The sequence below is a fragment of the Cyprinus carpio genome, chromosome A21, assembly GCF_018340385.1.
Source record: "Cyprinus carpio isolate SPL01 chromosome A21, ASM1834038v1, whole genome shotgun sequence".
NCBI lineage: Eukaryota > Metazoa > Chordata > Actinopteri > Cypriniformes > Cyprinidae > Cyprinus > Cyprinus carpio.
This window is the reverse complement of record NC_056592.1, coordinates 18,454,554-18,466,758: the sequence shown is the minus strand read 5'-3', so window position 1 is coordinate 18,466,758 and position 12,205 is coordinate 18,454,554. Positions and strand designations below refer to the sequence as shown.

Below are 12,205 nucleotides of genomic sequence, written 5' to 3'. Positions count from 1 at the left end.
GTTAAGATAAGTATGATCTTAACAAAGGCAAAAAAGATCTCAATATTTAATGTCAGAGAAATATTAGCATCAATTTTTAAATATTCTGATTGTCCCACAAACTTAGCCTTAATAAGTAACAATGTTAAGTGCACTTGTTTACCAGCATGACAACAGTGTATGCTTGAAATGAAATATATGAGACGTGATATATTATGAAAAAATACATTCATTTGTAAATTCATTTTAAATTTGTTGGTTTATTTGTGGCTTTTCTATTGTGCATCATATCCAATCAAGATGAAATTGTATGAAATTACAAAAAAATATGAATTTAATTGTCTGTATTTAGGATCCATAAAAAGCTATTAAATTAGCCTTAGCAGCCGTCATTTTTTAGAAATGATAACTGTCATTTACATCACAGAATGCTATTGACCACAATACATAATTTGATGTTGTGGAAATCACACTGTAGTGGAAAAAATAAAAAATGACAGAAATTCTCCTGTGATTAATCATAACAAACAAAAAAAAGAATAAAAAAGTTAAAATCAAAATTCAAAAGTTCAAAACGTTAAACGTACCAAAGTAAAAAAAAAAAACAAAAAAAAACTAAAAAAAGAATGTAGGATTTACTTTGAAATCATTTTAAATGAGAAACTGTTAGTAAATGTAACAAATAATTACAAAGAAATAGCATGTAACACATGGAATTAAATGTGAAATTTTAAAGTACCAAAAGACTGAAATAGAATGTTCTTGTAAAACGTACTCCAATAATGTTTACATGCATATTTACATGTTTGAAAAAATAATTTTTTCACATACTTTTTTGTATATAGCTTCAAATGATATATTATTTATGATGCACTTTGTACTGTTTGGAAATTTGTTCTTGTCTATTTATAAGATGGATAACATTGTATTCTGCGAGGAAAAGAGGGCATGTTTTATCATGCAACATCACTTTGACGGCGTGAGCTCTCTTTCCTGGCAACCCTTACCACTCACTTCCTTCTGCAGGTAGTGCCGTAAAAACACAGAGACACACACACGCACTCATTTAGGGTTGGCTGCGCCCTGGTCTTCCAGCACCCCACCGCCTGTCTTTGATGGGCCAACCGTGGGGACGCAACCACCCGTAAAATCTGACAAGGTTTGCGTTTTTATTCAGACCCTGCTATTAATAATGGAGTGATGAATGGCCGCCACATCCAGAGCCACCCCCACTTTTAGATTCTCTCAGTGCAGCCCAGAGTGCTGACTCGCTACCCGAGCGATGCCACCAACATCTACACCTTGTTTACATTCTCAGAGCGACTCGTTCGGTTGAACTCACCTGCAACCTGTATTAATAACTGTTATGGGTCAGAAGTTTCCCCACCAACTGAGATGTTGAAATCCGGAGGCTGGAAACTTTTTGGGGAGAAATTCACCAGGGGCTGGGGTCTAGTTCTGCAAGTGATGAAGAATCTGCAAACAGCCGAGCGTACAGCCTGTCAATCATCACTCCCCACCGTCCCCAGAGGGTTTTCCTCTGCAGCGACCCCCTCCTCCTTCAAAAAAGCTAAATCGAGGAAGAAGGCGAGTAAAAAGAATTTCAGGGTTGTATTGGACCTACTTGCTGGAGGCGCTTGCACTGAAGCTTCTTACATAAATACACATTCCCAGACACCTTCAGGGTGGAGAATAATAAGGCCACCTCCATGTCACCTTCCTCTTAACATAACAGCAAAAAAGCACAGGTATCTGCAAGAGGACACCAACCGGTGGAGATGAATATGCAGGGGACTTCCGTCTGCTCTTTCTTGACTTTATCATTTATCTGCAGAAAAATGGCTTGCTCCTTTTCGTGTGCACAAAGAAAGCAGTTGAGACTGACAGCTACCGAGGCATCCTCCATCATGCCCTGCCTGGATTGTGACAGTCAATCGATTCCCCAAGGTCCAGCTGTCCCCAGACCCCCGCTGTCACTGCGAGACTAGACCGGTACCAAAAGACCAGTCGTCGACCCCGAGACTACCAGAGCAAGCAAGTGGATCCTACCCCTTTGGAGCCTTCCGTCAAAGTCTACAAAGTTAAAATCTCAAGTGTCACCCGGCGCCTCCCTCTAAAGTGATGGAGAAGCAGGCAGTATGGAAATTAATGGCATGTTGATGGAAAGCCGTCTTTATAGCGGCCTTTTGAAGTCCTGACGGCACGGATCGGCGCGGAAAACTCTCTGAGCAACACTTCAAAAGCGTGATTTCAAAACAGCCCTCCTCGCGGTGACAAAATACGGCTGCGATGTGTACACAGAGTTCTGCTGAATTATGTTAGAAAAAAGAAAAAAAAACGGAGCGAGGAATGTTTACCACTTACCAGCCTAATGAAATTACATGTGCACAAGCTCACACACATGCAGCCTGGGAAATTACACGCAGCCATTACGTGGGGAGGGGCGAGGGACGTGACTGAATCTGTCTATTGAGCAAAAGGGTACTTGGGTTTCCTGGCCATCGGCGTCCATTTCATTTTAATGGCATTGCTAATGCAAACTCACCGGGTCGGGTGCTGGGTGAGTATGTGGTGGTGATTTTGATTTTTTTTTTGGGGGGTAGTACACAGCGGCCCATTCATGGATACATGGACTCTCGGGTCAGGTAAAGGGAGGGGTGTTCTGGCAGTGATATTAATGACCACTAAGTGAGAGTAGCTCTTTGCATTGGCACCCAAATCCAAACCACAGTTCCATCAGCCAGTAGATCCAATAGATGTCCTCTACTTGTGCACACAAAAACGTACTGTGGCCATATAGTGGTGGTATCAAATGGTAATACCATGGTACTTTGGCATGATAGTACAGTATTTGGGACAATTACAAATAGAATACTGTTCAAAAGTTTAGAGTCAGTAAGACTTTTGCATGTTTTTGAAAAAAGTCTCATTCTCACCACGGCGGCATTTATTTTATTAAAAAATACAGTAAAAAATAAAATATAAAACAATAGTATGAATGATTATTAAAACTTAACAAATTTAAAACTGTTTTCTATTGTAATATTTAATATATTCCTGTGATGTAAAGCTGAATTTTCAACATCTTTTCTCTGGTCTTCAGAATCACATGATCCTTTGGAAATATCTCTAAAATGCTGATTTGTGCTCAAGAAACATTACTATTATCTGCTAAATATATATATTTTTTTAATACGATACACATGATTCTTTGATTAATAGAGAGTTCAAAAAATATTTAATAATATTCAAAATTTCTTCACTGCCCTTTTTGATCAATTTAATACATCTCTGCTGAATAAAAGTATTCATTTATTTTAAAAAAAATCTTAATACAAGACAAATAAAATGATAAATCTTTAGTTTAAAGCACATATGCCAAGTTCGATATATTCTTTATATTCATGCTGATTTCTTAAGGTTTTCAAAAACTTTGATACCATTTAATTTAATGACTATTTAAAAATGTATGTGGTGTATCCATCAAAGACAAATTACATATTATACACGTTATTATTATTATTATTATTATTATTATTATTACTATATTATTAATTATTCTAATATTTTTATTAAAATTCAATGTTTTTTAATAACAAAAAAAGTAGATTTACAAATATCATTAAATTATTAATTCATATATGCCAGTACTTTTTTTGGGGGGGGGGGGGTGTAAGGGGGGGGGGGGGTCACATAACATGACATTGTATAAGTATATGTCTATGTATATGTATATATGTATATAGATGATCAGCTTACTGGATGCAAAATGTTTAGAAGGATCTTATTGTTCCCACTATCCAGCCAAACCTTGACCCCCTGGTATTCACAATACATGGTACTCCAAGGGAATTTCATGCTACATGTCTATAAAGCATGTTATAGCCTATTTGTCCAAAAACAAACAAAAAATAAATAAAAAATATGTTTTGTGGAAAAAGACAAAGTACTGCCCATTCCACTCTGCCAGTTCTAGTGGGCTGATTGCCCAGTGCATAATGGGGGCTGGTTACGTAGGGACACAGGGACACATCTGTGTGCAACATATCCCGGGGCAAGGCCATTTCTCCCTAACGCTACTTCAATTCCAGTCCTTATAGCTCCAAGAGGTTGGCTCAGGAGTAGTGTGTGTGCATGCCGCCCCTTTAAACACCGCCTCAGGGCACTTGGTTAGGCCCACCGCAGAGAAACACTAGGTGCAGATGTAAAGGTACTGGGTTTGGTTTGTCTGTTTTTGTGGCAGTTAATACACAAACAAGCCATTCAAAACTGCTTTAGTTGTGATATTGTAGGAACAGAACAGATTACAACTTTGTCATATTATAGTTGAATTTTGACAAATGAGTGGGGGGGAAAAAATCTATTGTGTGAGAATTACACTCGGGTGGGATCTGGGGGCCTATTGCGAATTAGCATCAAATGTAAAATAATACAAAACTAAAAAAAAAAACTGCAAAAAGGATTCAAAATAGGATTAATGAATAAAACATCTTCAGTTCTTCCTCTCTCTCTTTCTCAGTTTTTTTTCTCCCTCTCTCTCTCTGACACAAAGTCAATAGCATGAATAATTCACTGCTCTCGCTCTCTCTCAGAGCCACGGGTGACCTTTCCCCACAGGAAGTGGAATCGAAACACAACAATGGGCCCCAAGCACAGGGGGATCCCAACTAAGGAGACACTCAAACACAGCGGAGATACAGAGAGCTTGCGGTCCCATACATTATACATTAAAAAATTATTCAGTTACAGTCCCTAAAATTCACATTGCATAAATACAGACACCCACATGCTGGAGGGGGAACACCGGCAGAGAGGCTCTGGTACAGACTGCCCCTGACATCAAACTAAGCAGAAATCTACATTACTAGTGTTTTTAAGTCTGTATAGAATAATATAAGTAGAATAAGTAGATTATAGACTTAGTAGTATAGTTCGGCAATGCAAAACAATCAAGGGAACTAAGTTTGACTCAGTAGAGGAAATTCAAATGAAATGAATTAAATTGAAATTAAATTCTATAACATAAAATATATAATATTTCTTATATTGTAAATAAAAATAATTACATAATTATTTAATATATTCTTTTTTTAATCAATAAACATTAATTATTTATAAAAAATATAATCTGTTGTATTTATTTATTTATTTATTTTTGTTTTCCTAATGTGTCTGCCAGGTCTTCAAACTTGTATAAACTTGTATAATTTGGTCAAAGGTCATGTTCAGAAAAGCATACTGCCATACTACTCATGCTGTAATTCCTGCAGTATACAGTATACTGTATATACTACACACGGTATGCATGCTTTATGCATAGAATATCTGGGTGACCTGTTAGGTCTGGCAAAAACAAATGTGCAGTATGAAAACACAGACACTGTTGAGGAATATTGTCTCCCACAATGCAATACAAAAGATCTGACTTTCCTTATTCCAGTGTTACGGATGATAACTGATAACTGCCAATATTCAAAACATAATGTATAATGTATGGACCTATAAAGTTGCATACTTATTCAACAAGTTGCATACAATCATCTTATTGCATTTTAATCCAATGTTCTATAAGATCATTAATTTTTTGCATGCATAATGCATACTGTTTCACAAGCAATTTTTAAAAAGGTTTATGTATGCAGTACATACTCTTTCATTTTTGTAAATAATGAAAAGTAAACAGAAATGGAGGCGTGAATAGAATGTACATGAATGTAAGAGGAATAATTGCCACCTATAGAGAAAAAAATCTAATTAAAACAGGATTATATGAAAAACATGTTGTCGATGCATTTTTCTCACACTTTTTTTTCTTTGTCACCTGCAAACGAGTAACATAAAGAAGGATGTGACATCAATGCCTTAGGAGTGGCCCATCCTGTCTGCCATTCTGAGCTCAGGTCAAAATCTCATTTAGCAGGAAGCCCTGATCATCAGAGCCCTGATGCTCAAACACTCACACAAACACACACACACAGAACACCTTACCGCGGTAAACAATGATTCCCAGTGCAACATGAGCTCAACATACTCTCTGGAATAAAACAAATCATTTCAAATCAAGTTCAAACATCTGTTAAAGCTGAGATTTGCTATCAGCCACAGATTTTCCAATAAGATGAACCCAGCCATTTTCGTAATACACTTGCATCATTTTCTGATCAGAAAAAAAAAATACAAATAAAAAATAAGTGCAAAATTTTAAACTCTACAATTACAGTACACTAAAAAAAAAAAAACGGTTATCAGATACAACATGAACAGAAGCCAGGGTTAAAGAACAATCTAAAATCTGTTGTTCTAATTAAGATGTTAATAGGAAAGCTGAAGAGGCTGACTGATTGACAGTTGAATTCAGATGGCTTGATTGATAGGTCTCTCACACTCAATCCTCTTACTGGCACTGAGGGAGACAGTTCTGCTACTTTTACCTTTTACTTTTATGGAAGGACAGGATATTTTACCTGCAAAGCTTAAAGATGTCAAAGATTTGTTTAAAAGAACCAAATAAAACAAAATCAAACAGCAAGAAGGGAGAAAAGACAGTGAAGGAAAGAAAGTGAGCTGATGTTTTAGTGAAAAGAAAGTTGAGAGAGAGACGGACATGCTCACACGCAGACAAATGCGCACGCCGCTTTAGGGGTCAACCAGGCGCATGATAGGATTTTCGGCAGTGAACTAGAAGTCGTTAACCGTATATTAACTTGGAGAGGTAGAGGGCGACACTGTTATTATTGTCTTTCCTGGCTGGGATTAAGTGGGCCACACGCAGCCTGTCACAAAGAGCTGGCACTGAAAAAGCACGAGGAACCTCACAGCGCTAAACTGACAACCGCACGGATATTCGCCTCTTTCACTCCTCTTTCTTTTGCTCCTTTCTGATTTCTGCCACTCTTTATCAGACTAGCCACTAAAAGACTTTTTTTGTGTATTCCTTCTTTCTTCAATAGCCCAATCTGGACTGGATTAATTTAACAATGGTTGCCTCTGTCTAATTTGAGACAACCGTGTGCTGGGCAATAGATACTACTAATTAAACCGTTAATGTCACAGTAAGTATCCCACTGGTGTGGTCCATACTGAACTCTCAGGCGATTGCTCCATGAAGTATTTGGGCACAGAAGGGGCACTTGAGTGAATGCCATTGCATTCGAACACGTCTGTAAACAAAAAGAACTAACCACTGTTCATTTTTGCAATGATTTTAGTGGATGTTTGAAGTCATACTGTCTGTTCACACAGGTGCCCCAGCAGAGTAACCTCAGGTATAATTCAGCACATTAACTATGAACATCAACATGTTTGATAAGCAGTTGGGGTGGGGAATGTTAAATTATAACTTTAGAACTGTACAAATGAGATCGTAATGAATTAGCCACCAATTTGCCAAAAAATAAAATAGTTACAAACTGCCATGAAGTTGTGCCAGACCAGAATGATAAATAAAGTCACAATTGAGAGATATAGTCCCGATTTTCTAAAAGAATTTCAAATTTACAAGAAATAAAGTTACAATTATGAGTAATAGAACTGTAATAACAATTACAAGTCAAACTGAGATATTAAGTACGTTTAAAGATAAAGTGTGTGTGTGTGTGTGTGTGTGTGTGTGTGTGTGTGTGTGTGTGTGTGTGTGTGTGTGTGTGTGTGTGTGTGTGTGTGTGTGTGTGTGTGTGTGTGTACACCTACTTAACCACATTTTGGGGACAAATTTGTACCCAAAAGTGAGCTAAACCTGACAAAATCCCTTTGGGGGATGTCCTCATTTGTAAAATTGGTATAAAAATAAAGTAAATAAAGTAAACAAAACAAAACAAAAAAAATTGTAAAGAGATTTGCATTTATGACAATTAAAATTGTGAGGTGTGAAAACAGGCTTATATGGTAGTGATGCCAAAATTACACACTTCACCTTCACTTACACACTTATCTTTGTCACATGGTTTGATATTTTGTCAACACTGAAACATTCCTAAATGTGTCCAAATTTGCAAAAATCAAACAAACGGGCATGACATCAGACCTAAAATAATGTAAACATTGTACTTGATCACTTAAAAAAATAAAATAAAAAAAAGATTCATGATCATCCACAGCAAGTTAATGTGATTTGAGATCTATATTTCCTGCACTCCGTGAACTTTTAGCTTAGAGCTGCACTTTTTCAGCAGGCCATTAAATGTAAAATTCAAGGGCATGGTGGCCCATTTCCCTCCATCAGCTCTGTGAATGTTGTTTTGGTTAGAGAACAGAGATCCAGATGTTGAGCTCTGAGCGCTGAAAGTCAGCCCAGCCAAGAGGAGCTGAGAACTGAGTCTCGGGGGTACAGGAAGTCCCACGGTATCCAAGGGAACTTTCGCATTCCATTCATCGCCGGCCCTCTGACAGCTTCTGACATCCCTCAGCGTGGGCTCACCGCATCACTGCAAGAGCCCTCGTGATCCCAGAGTGGATAGAGAACTACTTCCTCTGAGATGGGAAGATGAAACATCCTAAAAGCCGACGGCAGAGTGTTCAAGTAACTTCTGGTGGTGCTTTACAGAAAACACACACCCGATCTTGCACCCCTCCTGCGCCAGAGGATCTAACATCACAGATATTATAATAGGCGGCTGGTAAGTGGAGATGTTTGAAATGGGCAGACAGGAAAGGATTTCGATTGACATGCTACCGTCCGTGTGCTATCGTGTAAAACCAGTACACAGCTCCCTTTGAATAAAAATAAAAACATTCTCCTAATGCTAATTTTAGGGACACGGCTACTTATCCGAGGCTTTTTTTTGGCACCCTGCACATAAACAGAAGTTAGATGGGAGGGTCTGGAATAAAATGAGACGTGAACAATAGACGTCCAGGGCTGCAGGGGTTGGAGTGGAGGAAGGTGGGGGCGGAGGGCCTGGACTGAAAGTGATTAAACCGAGAGGAAGAAAGGAGAAAGTGAGGAGCGTCTATTAGATGTCAGTGTGCTTTGTGTCCATGTCAATGAGACGGGATTAAAGTATTGGAAATAATCTAACAGAGCCGATGAAAGGTCGAGAGGAACATATGGCCCAGCTGAGGAGTCGCTAATGTTATACAGCATGTTAGAGACACTAACACACATACATGAATGCGAGAGGGCGCAGCTCAAATAAAACAAATAAAGAGATACAGGTAAATAAGTATGAAAGGAATCGTTTTACGTGTGGCGTAAATCGAAGCGCCCAGTGGAGTTCATTACGAATTCTGTGAGCGGTTATGATTTGTGGTATTCCCCCTGCCTGTGCGAATAAATCGAAAAGACAAAAAACAACCTGCAGTTGGACGATTCGGTCAAATATATTTGTCAATAAATGGCGAGGGTGGATATTGTTTGTTTCAGATGTTGTTTACAATCCAAATCTTAATAAATATGAAATTAGTTGTTTTAACAGCATAATAAGGGTTCATTAGTGTTTTTAACACAGATTTGGATTAGCTGGGTTCTTTGTGTATCTAATTAGAGCATCACTCTCAATGCAAAACCAGCAGAATTAGCCATAACCAGACTAATTACTGGTGTGAAATCAAATCGGCTCGTTGAAAGAAGTGCACGCTAATGAGCCCTTGTTAACCCAGATAAATAACTCAGAGGGAAAAGGCGGAATTTCTGATTTATTTTTCTTTAGGTTATGCGTTTAGGAGAAATAATAAGTCATAATCGAGACGCTGTCATTGAGCTTGTGAGAAAATGTGTAGCTGCCAAGAATACATACCAAAATTAGGTTGTTTTCTTCTTTTTTCACCTTCTTATTTTTTATTTTTTCTTTCCTGCATGACCCATTTCTCTGGGCTGCAGAAACATGCGACGAGAGATCAGGAGTGACACAATCAGATCAGATCACAACATCTAAACACTCTCACCTTTATGAAAAAAAAAAACATTTTATATGCAAAGTAATATATGTGGGAGGATTATTAAGGACTGAGGGGACGATTGCAGCACAAATGCATTGCAATTCTGCATCAGTGCAGAAAAAAAACATTCAGAATTTCAAAATAAACTTAAAATAATTTTAGTTAAAAAAATTATAGCATAGAGATTGCATATATGCCATGTCAAGGCACATTTACACACTTTCTTATGTGGAACAGATGTGTTAAAAATGCTTTTATGCATTGAGAACTATTATGATTCCATAAAACAAAACTGAAAGATGAGGTGCCTGAAGATTCCCACCTAGTGCAAATGTAGTAGTTTTATTTTTTGATGGCCTAGAAGTTACCGAGATCTTTCACTGCACATGGGACCAATGCACATGAGATCCTCCAGCAGGTTCATCAGCCTGTGTTCATATCGAGCCTGTGTGCTCAGTGAGGTTTAAAGGCGCATGAGCGTGTGTATAAGAGAGCCACAGCTGGCTCCCAAGAGTTCTGACCCGCTCTGGTCAAGTGAAGCATAAACTGTGTCGGCTACCCACAAACACGTGAGCCAGGTATGAAGGGGGGCAGCAGATCTGTTGTGTCCGACCGCGGTCGGCTGAGCAGCTCCAGTCACACCTGAGTCCATTCTGCAGGAACAGGTCAATGGCTGAAACCGAACAGCCACAATTGTCCAACTCCTTTCTGACTGCTGTCTAAAACTGAAGTAAACAAGCAAAACAGAACCGGGAGAGCCGATAGTGGAAAAAAAAAAAAATTCTCAGAGGGGTTTAATTTTTTACAAATGAGCCTAAACGATCTTTTGACAAATGTCAAAAATCAACCTAGTCTGGTCATCTGCACACAATAACTCTTACACACCATTCCATGTGTGTAAATCAAGTCATTTTTCCCCTTTGGCAATAGATTCAGACTGAGATATACCCTTGATTTGTGGCCTTTCCAAGTGTTACGGGCGTCTTGGGAAGTTGGGAAGCTGCATATATTCCAGAAAAGGCCATTTCAGCGGGACCAAAAGAAATGTGATTCAGTGCTGATTTTCTTCAAATAGGCTTAGCAGCTCTTGATATGTTCACCTCGTGTGCATCTACATATTGTCTCAAAGGAACGTTTAGCAATTTTCATTGAGCGTAGCAGTTGCTAAATATTTTGCTACGACAATGGGAAAAATATTATTTTGTTCAATCCATGAGAACCATGACCTGTCAAAATAAATGCCCTTAGACGTCGGCTAATAGCTTCCACATTACAAAACACATAACTGCGCATAGCTAGCCTGAAGCTAACAGCATTAACGGCGATGAAAACACTACCTCAAGGACTGTGAAATCTTTAGCGTTGCTACGAATCCTATTAGCCTTAATGCTAACATTATTACAACTACAATTGCATCATTCAAAAAGGATGCAGGGGTTTAATTTCGGATTTAAAGAGATGAATATTAGGTGAAAGAAAGCGATGCCCCGGGGGATGGAGAGAAATGGCGAGAACAGGGTTGCGAGGATGAGGGGGGCAAGGGTGTCTATTGTTTCACAGCCCATTATACATGTGGGTTTGATTAAGACAGAATAAAAAGACCAAGAACACTGTCTTTTTTTACTTCTGAAGGGGGAACCATAATCCAGAACTGGGCCAGATCTCAATTTGAAATACATACCATGTAGATATTATCTAAATTGCTTACATGTTTACTGTCAAACATGTTCTCAAGAGAAATTACTCACTAAACACTTTTAACGCAAAGACTAGCCTTTGACTCATGCCTTTAGGCCTGTAATTTACTCAGGCAAAGACAGCAATAAAAAGCACATTAATATCAAGAGTTTGGGCTCAGCCAGTCCTGATCCCACAACAAAAAGAACATGGTGGAAAAATAGCAGCAAAAGAAACAACATGACAGAGCATTTAACTAGCAAGTGACTCAAACGTGCACACACAACAGACTCCAGCGTGTCCTGAGAACTGCTTCAAAAGCACCGTCAACCGCAGCCTCAAACAGCATGATGATAACAATGAAAGTATCAGATGTTTTCAGGCACACAAACAGTTTCAGGAAGTGTTAATGAGGGAGAGATTTCCTACCTGTCGATGATGACGGGATCGGAGGGTGTCTCGTTGCGGTTCCCACAACTCTTTTTGTCACAACAACGACTGAAAGAAAGAAGAGATCAGTTTAAATCAGACATCCTCAAGTAAACTTTTTTGTCCAAAGGAAATGTTATTTTGGCAAGTCATATTTTTCATGTCTTTGATTTTGTCCATTAAGGTTTATGCACATTTCTATTGTATAACACTTTGATAAAGAAACATATTTAACGCTAGAACA

The 12,205-nt window shown here is 38.4% G+C and overlaps 1 pseudogene; it reads right to left on the bottom strand.

The window, feature by feature from the left end:
• The window catches only part of LOC109076659, a 122,251-nt pseudogene that overhangs the window by 94,528 nt on the left and 15,518 nt on the right, over positions 1-12,205 (bottom strand).